The 7899-nt window shown below is 50.5% G+C and overlaps 1 pseudogene; it reads right to left on the bottom strand.

Annotated features, from left to right (window-relative positions):
* Positions 1–2973: 2973 nt before the first annotated feature.
* Positions 2974–4737, bottom strand: LOC119334241 (annotated as a pseudogene).
* Between the last annotated feature and the right edge of the window lie 3162 nt (positions 4738–7899).

Raw genomic sequence — 7899 nt, forward strand, 5'->3', positions numbered from 1 at the left:
GTCTATGGCATTATCCATGGCTAATCTTTGATTTTTCACATGAATTAAGCTATGTGCATATTTTTGTAACAAACTTATGCATTTTTTGTCATATACAGTTTGGTCCCATTGGGGATTGGGCCTGTAGGACTGAAAAATGCCTATGGTCGTCAAAAGAATGAACCGGAAACGCTGGCTGGGAAAGCTTACCACAGCGTAGGAAACGTTCATTGGGGCATGCCCCTCAGTTGAAGACAGACAGATATTGCACTCATTCAATAAAGCTAGTCATGATGATTTTTTCTAAAAAAAATTACACGATAAGACATGTGACCGGCCACCGGCTCATAGATATGCTTGTCCAAGTCGGACGGTGGATGAATTGTACATTCTGTCGCGCGCCAATGGTAAGACCGGACCAGATCTAGACCCGACAAGGACGCCGTCGCCATGGATGCATCATCGTCCTTCCCTGCAATGTGGACTGCTAGAGGATTGTGCGTCACTCTCCTTCACCTACTCCCCTTCCCTGGCTCAAAGTGCACACCGCACTATCAATGCAATGCAATGCAAGGTGATGATAACATTCTCCTCAACAGCCAACACTGCCCGCCCCACACACCACAACCACAACGCGTCATCGATCGTCTACCGGAACCACAACGCCATCGCCATGCCAAAAGCTTTGGACGATGGAGCTTATCACCTTGCTAGTGCAGTCTAAAACTGTTATTGAGGAGGAGTAGTAGTGAACACAACCGCGCCGCCGCCATGCAGCTCGCCGTTGTGTGCACCGAGCCCTTCGTGCTCTCCTGCACCCTCCTCAGGGCCGGCCCTGGGCCATGGCGACGAGTGCGACGGCCTAGGGCCCAGCCTCAGCAGGGGCCCATGTATCTCAAGAAAAATAGACTACTAGTACACAAGAGAAGCAGGCCTGGCCCATAAAGAAGGAAACAAGTCACGCACGAACAGCAAATCTTTATCTTCAACTCAAAAAAAAAAAATATTTATCCTTCGTTGGCTCCTTGAATCACACCCTCGTTCATCTCCGTTCTCCATCTTCTTTCCCAATTAATTGACCCAAGTTCCTAAGAGGCCGGGCCCCAATTCCCAAAGCTAATCAATGAATTTCTTTGGTTCCTCGCGTCCTATAAACAGCCCCAAAAAACCCGGCGGGCGGAGGCCAGCTGGCGACATACTCTGGTCCTGGGCCCCTGGGAAGAACGCGAGAGCAGTTTGGCTGTCCTTCGTCAGTTAGCTGTGGTCAGTGTGTGAGGACAAGCGATGCAGACGTGAAGTCCAGGCACTGTTGAAGCGAAGCAACAAAGCCATTGCTGATTCAGGTAATTTTTAGATCATAATTCCTTGATCTTTGTCTACTTATTTCTGTTATGATCAGTTGAGATAATAATCAAAATTCATGAGATGAACCATTGCTGATGTTTAACCTACTCAATTCCTCTTTTTTGTACAAATTGCAGTCATGTAAACTCTGCAGGTTGTGTCGTTGCATGAATTTTGATTATTGGATAGATAGAGCATAGAATTTCTTCTAATTTATGCCAAAACCAAGATTCAAGAATCAGGTGCTCTCTCCTTTTTTTTTGTAAGAATGTTTCAAAAATGCAATTATCATCTGGTTGTGAGAAAAGTAAAAGTAGCTAACATGTAAATCAATTAACTAAATCTGAAAACGGTGCTACGTCCTTTACTGAAAGAAAAATTGAGTCCATTATAAGGGCCCATTATATGAAGCTCGCACAAGAGCCTCTAAGATGCTAGGGCCGGCCCTGACCCTCATGTGCCTCCTGCTCCACCTAGCGCTCCGCTCCCTGAACCACCGCAGCTCCCGTCTCCCGCCGGGGCCTCCTGGCGTCCCCATTCTCGGCGCGATGCCGTTCGTCAGCTCGGCCCCGCACACCGGCCTCGTGGCGCTGGCGCGCAAGTACGGCCCCGTCATGCACCTGTGGCTGGGCACCTGCGGCGTGGTGGTGGCGTCGTCGCCGTCGGCCGCGCGGACGCTCCTCAAGGTGCTGGATGCGCGCTTCGCGAACCGGCCGGCGGTGGCCAGCGCGGCGGACATCACGTACAGGCGCTAGAACATGGTGTTCGCCGACTACATGCCCAAGTGGAAGCTGATGCGGAAGCTGGGGATAAAGTGCGTTCGGACTGCCCAGTGAACTGATACAGGTCCGCATTGGATGGCACAACACTTGCGGACAACATGGTTTGAACGTGTGCCAGTGAGTTGAGGGTCTGTGTTGGAGATGCCCTAATGTTGTATTGTTTGCAACACAAAAAAAAAAATGGTTCAAGCGGCTACATGATTGTTATTACAAACATAACATTGAACTACATCCAATTCAGAGAAAATAACATTTGTTTCCATCAAACATTGCTTCCAGACTTTGTTTCCAATGAATATATTCAATCTGCTTCCAATGAAATTTGATTTTGCTAAGCAACAAGAATGACTTATAAGGATTGTCTGACCAATTTGACGAGACAGTTCACGTCAATGGCCATGGATGGCACAGGTGCATTATTATTGCTTAAAAAAAGGGTACTGGATGCTTCCCAGTTGTATCAGTATTGCTTCAAAATTTGAAGCAGTGCGTGAGGGTAATGGATAAATAGAATAAAATTTTGAGTTGTCCTAGTTGGTTATAGTAGGTTAAAGTAAACTAAGAGGTTAGGATTTCAAATTGTACCTCATGCAAATATTGTTTGAAGGTTAAAAAATAAGAAAAAACGGGCCGGTTTGTGCAACAGGCGGGTGGATCATTTGTCTACGTCTATGTACAGACGTATCACATACGAAGGTTTGTACTCGGCTTACGCCGGTATAAGCCGAGTGGTCGATAAATGACACTCGGCTTATCCACAAACACAAGGCAGCATATGTTTTTCCTGTAATGATGTATCTTTAACAACCCAACTGAAGGTAGCGGAGAAAAGAAATCTCAGGTAAAAGATCCAGTGGGAAAAAGTGGACAACGATTACAGCATATACTACTACGTATGACCAACAACAATATAAGGGACAAACACGACACAACAAATGACAACCCGCTTAAAAAAGATAACAAAGGCACTCTGGACTAGGGGAAAGAAGATTGGGCCTACCGCAAGTAAACTGAGCACTAGTCACACCGGTAATTATTACTAACTCCTTTCAGCCTATCTTCCTTAGGGGCCCCTCAAGTCGTGTGCTCACTAGGTGAGCACGCAACGGGCGCTTCATGACGGTGAAGAATCCGAAATGCTGGCGGAGATCCACAGCCAGCCCCCCCTCCGCCTCCCTCCACTCAAACTCCTTCACGAGATTGGCCATGAAGTAACCCATGTGGAGCATGGCGACGCCCATGCCGGGGCATCCCCTTCGGCCGGTACCGAATGGCATCATCCTGATCTCCCCACCGCCGCCTCCTGCCGCCGCAATAAGGTTCACGTTTTCCCCGCCTCTACGGGCGAGGAACCGTTCTGGCCTGAACTCATCCGGGTTAGCCCACGCCGTCTTGTCTTGGGCTAAAGACTCCGGCGGGAAGAGCACATTGGTGCCCGCTGGAATACGTCGGCCATCATGAACGACGTCGTCTTCTTCCGATACCTTGTCAGCACAAAATTACAGTCATGAACTCATGATGCTGATTGACTAGGTAGTTAACCTCAATTGAGAGGTTTGTACGTCAGCGGTCTGTTTACTTACCTGCCTGACCACCAACGTCACCGTGGGGTATAGGCGGAGCACCTCCATGATAACAGCGTTAAGGTACTCTAGCTTCCCAAGAACCTGCGCGCCCACCTCCTCCGCGTCCGCGTCCACAGCAGCATCGATCTCGCTCCGGACAGCCGCTTGCATTTGTGGGTGTTTCACCAGGTTCGCCATGATCCACTGCAGCTCCGCGGCAACAGTTTCAGTTCCTGCACCAACGAACTCGGCGCACATGCCCACGAGTTCGCCGTCGGTGAGCCTGCAGCCGCCTTCGCTTTCCAGCGTTTCTGCCATAGGCCTTGTGGTCGTCAGGGACCCAGAGGTCGATGAGCTTGTCCACATACGCCGGCAGCTCGCCGGAGTGGCGTTGCCGGTTGCGGGAGGTACATCTCCTCCTGCTTCCGCCGTAGTGCGACTAGCTTGCTCCACCGTTTGCGGTGGATTAGCCTAGCCACCGCCGGTAGCCTCGCGAAGACGCGCAGCTGAGGGAAGATTTGGACGAACTCGAGCTGGGCGTCCGCCATCGCGCGGATGAGGCCCTTGTCTACGGCGTCGCCGAAGCACATGGTGGCCAGCAGGCCGAACATGGCATTGCGGATGCTCTCAGCCGCGAGGACTAGGCCGTCGGGGTTGGACGTGCACTGCTCCTTGAGGTCCGCGATGAGACCGCACAGCGCGTCGCGCCGGGCGGCAGCATAGCGGTGGAGGCGCAACGGGTGGAAGACGCCGGAAGTGAGGTTGCGGCGGGTGACGCGCCAGAAGGGGCCGTATGGCACCGAGGTTAGGTTGTGGTGGCGAAGGTGCGAGACGACGGAGGTTGGCACCAGGGATGGCGGGCGGTTGGAGAAGGAGCCGCCGGTGCAGCCACGGACGAGAAGGCGGTGCGCTGCCGCTCGGTCCTTGATTACGACGGCTGGCTGCCGGAGCCGGCGTGCTAAAGCCGACTTGACGCTGGCGGCGAGGCGCGTGTAGACCGAGGCATGCCGCAGGACGAGCATGACGACGAGGAGGAGCATCAAGGTGAGAATGAGTAGCTCTTGCATGGCTGACCTGATGGCTTCCCACTGCTACCCACCCTGCTGTCTGTTCTGCAAATGGCACGGCACCCTATTTGTAGGCAGAAAATCTCATCATTGGACGACAAAGACAGCTGCTCTTTATTTTTCTCATAGCATCTTTAACTCTCTAAATAGACATCTCTTCAAATTTCTCCTCAAATATGAGGATTTTTTAAAAAATGTAGTATGAATTTAGATTGCTGAACCCTCAGATTTAACTCTTCAAATTCAAATTGTGTACAAACACCTAATTTGAAACTAGATTAACACCACACAATGCATAACTGTACATAGTAGCCAAGGTTTTTTATTTCGAAACAAAATAATTTCGGACCTCACTGAAATATGCGAAATTTCGGAAATTATTTCAGATCTTGAGATTTTAAATTTCAGTTGATTTTAAAGAAGTAAAACATAATTTAAATTTATTTTGAAATCAGTTTGAATCTGCCTTGAAATTTCAGGGTTAAAATTTTTTGGACCCCACTTAAATATGCGAAATTTCATTGAAATTCCGTTGAAATTTTTAACTCTGGCAGCATTATAGTTCATAATTAAAGTAGATTGAACTTAGATAAAGCTAAAATAAGGAAATTTAAGCTAAAATGAGCACTAATCTGAGACAGAGTTGAGGTGTATCACCACTGACAAGCTGGACCCGCCGCCTCGGCATCGTGGGTGCCCCGCCATGGCATCGGCACATCGCCGGAGTCGACGGTGTTGAGCTCGTTTACGAATGTGCCACACTCGTGGTCCACCACAGTCAAGTACTGGCTGTTGGCCTACACCTCGGCTCGTCGCTCGAAAATTCTCCAAACCCCCATCAACTCGGCGTTGCGGGGAGCCGAGCGACCACCTGAGCATCAGTGCACTCCACCTCCCGGAGCTCCTCCTCCTTGAGCAGGGCCTCTGCCTCCTCCCATGAGAAGCCGGCGCCGGCGCCACCCTCCTCCTCAGCTTCATCTGCCACCTAGATGTTCTCTTCCTCTGCTTCGCCCCATCCTCCTGTTTTGTGGCTTTTTTCTTCTCTTTGTCGGCTCCCGACACCATGGCCGCCGCGAGCTGTGTCGCCTCCCGCTCGTCCTTCGATAATGATGATTTGATGGGGATGACATCCGTCGTCACAACACCCTACCTCTCGGCGCACAATAGGCGGCACTACATGGCGATTCGAGTGGCGGCTGCGGTGATTTGGAGAGAAATGCGGAATGGTGGGGAGGGATTTCGGGTTCGGATGGGGAGCCAGCGTGAATTTATGGCAGTAGGGGGGGGTCAATTTCGGGTTCGGGTGGAGTTGTTTTTCTTGCGAGTGGAGAAGAAAAAATATTTGAAGGCGATAGAACTGGTGTTAGTCTCTTAAATTTGAGCCAAAAAAAAACTTTTGAAACTTAACCAGTCAATTTTCTTAAGAATTATCGGTTTAAGAGTGCGATTAGGTGCAGTTTAACTCCTTAAAATATGCTGATTCGAGGAGTTATGGAATTTAAGGGTTGTACTGCTACTGGATTAGATGCTCATAGATTCTCCATCCACTTACACGAAGTACGCGCCAAAGTACCAGCGTAGGTCGCGGATCTTGTCTTGGACTGAAAGTGCATGTGGCCGCCGAGCCATCGTAAAACGTGATCGTGTCAGTTAGCTTAAGTATACTATATAGTTTCCCACTTGAGTTAGTTTATTAAGCCACAGTGGGTAATTCACCTACAGTTTAACGTCAAAAATCGTGTTAGAGCTTAAGCTACTCCATATGGTATATTTTTCCACTCGAGTTAGCTTAGTAGTGTTAGACTAATATTATCCATTACGTGTTAATTTTATAGACAAGTATATACAATCCTACCTAATCTTACCATAAATGGGAGATCACAAATATTCGATTCTCCTCAATTTAGGCGATTAGGATTATATCAGGATCCTGTAATATATTAGTCTAACAAGTAGTGTCAGAAAACAACGATCTTAATCTTCTGTGCCAAGATCGTCTGGTATGAGCTCGGTGGATCCGAGGCGGAGATCGTGCTCGATCCATGAGACCTGGGGCGTCCGAGTGGGGAGCTTTTTGGCGTGGCCTTTCTCTGCTGATCAGAGATGTGCATGACGTAGCAATAGACGTGGCCATTCTAGCGCCGCACAAAAGACTTCAGAATCAACCTCGAAGTGGAAGGTCTATGTTAAAGCATCTACAGTCCTATTTGGCAAATCCGGCCTCTCAAACGCCCGCGCACATGACCTGATGCGTCCGCGAACAGTGGCCGGTCACCTCTCAAATTAGCAACTCTGCATCTGCCTTCAGATCCATATTTCATCCTCTAGATCCATATAAAGCATGCAAAGAAATCATAATACTACATATTACGTACTACCCTATTTAGTCCTCATCGTCGGAGATGTCCATGACGATGGTGCCGGGCGCCGGCTGGACGGGCGGGTATGAGGCCTCCGGCTCATCCTCCTCCTACCCGACTTCATCCATGTAGGTGAGCATCTCCGCGGCCTCCTGCACCTCCATCTCCTGCCGGCGAGGTGTTTGGCCTTCGCAGCCAAGTTCGACCGAAGGGAATCGAGGATGGCATGTTGCTCCGCCTGCAGATCCGCGTCGCCAGCGTCTCCCACATCCTCCTCCTCTAGCTCATCCTCCTCTTCCTCTTCCTCATTCTCCTCAACCTCCTCCTCCTCGTCTTCTTCCTCCTCCTCCAACTCCTCCAGATCCACTGCCTCCGAAGGTAGCCCCGCAGCGATCCGGGCTTCGAGCCTAGCCCGGATCTGCTCAAGGAGCTCGAGGCGGCGCTCCGGCATCGGAAATGACTCACTCCTCAATCGGTGGCGTGGGGGCATGGCTACTAGGTGGACGGGTGGAGTGGAAAGTGGTGGAGGCGGTGGACAGGAGGAGGAGGAAAATGTGGATAGATGGTAGGTTTTCGGTGCCACCGGTTGACTTAAATAGTCGGGCTAGGCACGATGCGGTCCGCCGGAGCTACCCCACGCGGCGCCACCGGCCCGATGGAGGAGACGAGCTTCAGACCAGCGGGTTTCAAGGCGTTTTCGGCTGGGACCCTTTCGTCAGCCCTACGTGACCGGCGTGCCCAGGCGCGCCAGGGCGCCCCCATATCCGCCCCATATTTGGGCTGGATATGAGGGGTGCCAGTC

This window comes from Triticum dicoccoides, chromosome 7A, assembly GCF_002162155.2.
Source record: "Triticum dicoccoides isolate Atlit2015 ecotype Zavitan chromosome 7A, WEW_v2.0, whole genome shotgun sequence".
NCBI lineage: Eukaryota > Viridiplantae > Streptophyta > Magnoliopsida > Poales > Poaceae > Triticum > Triticum dicoccoides.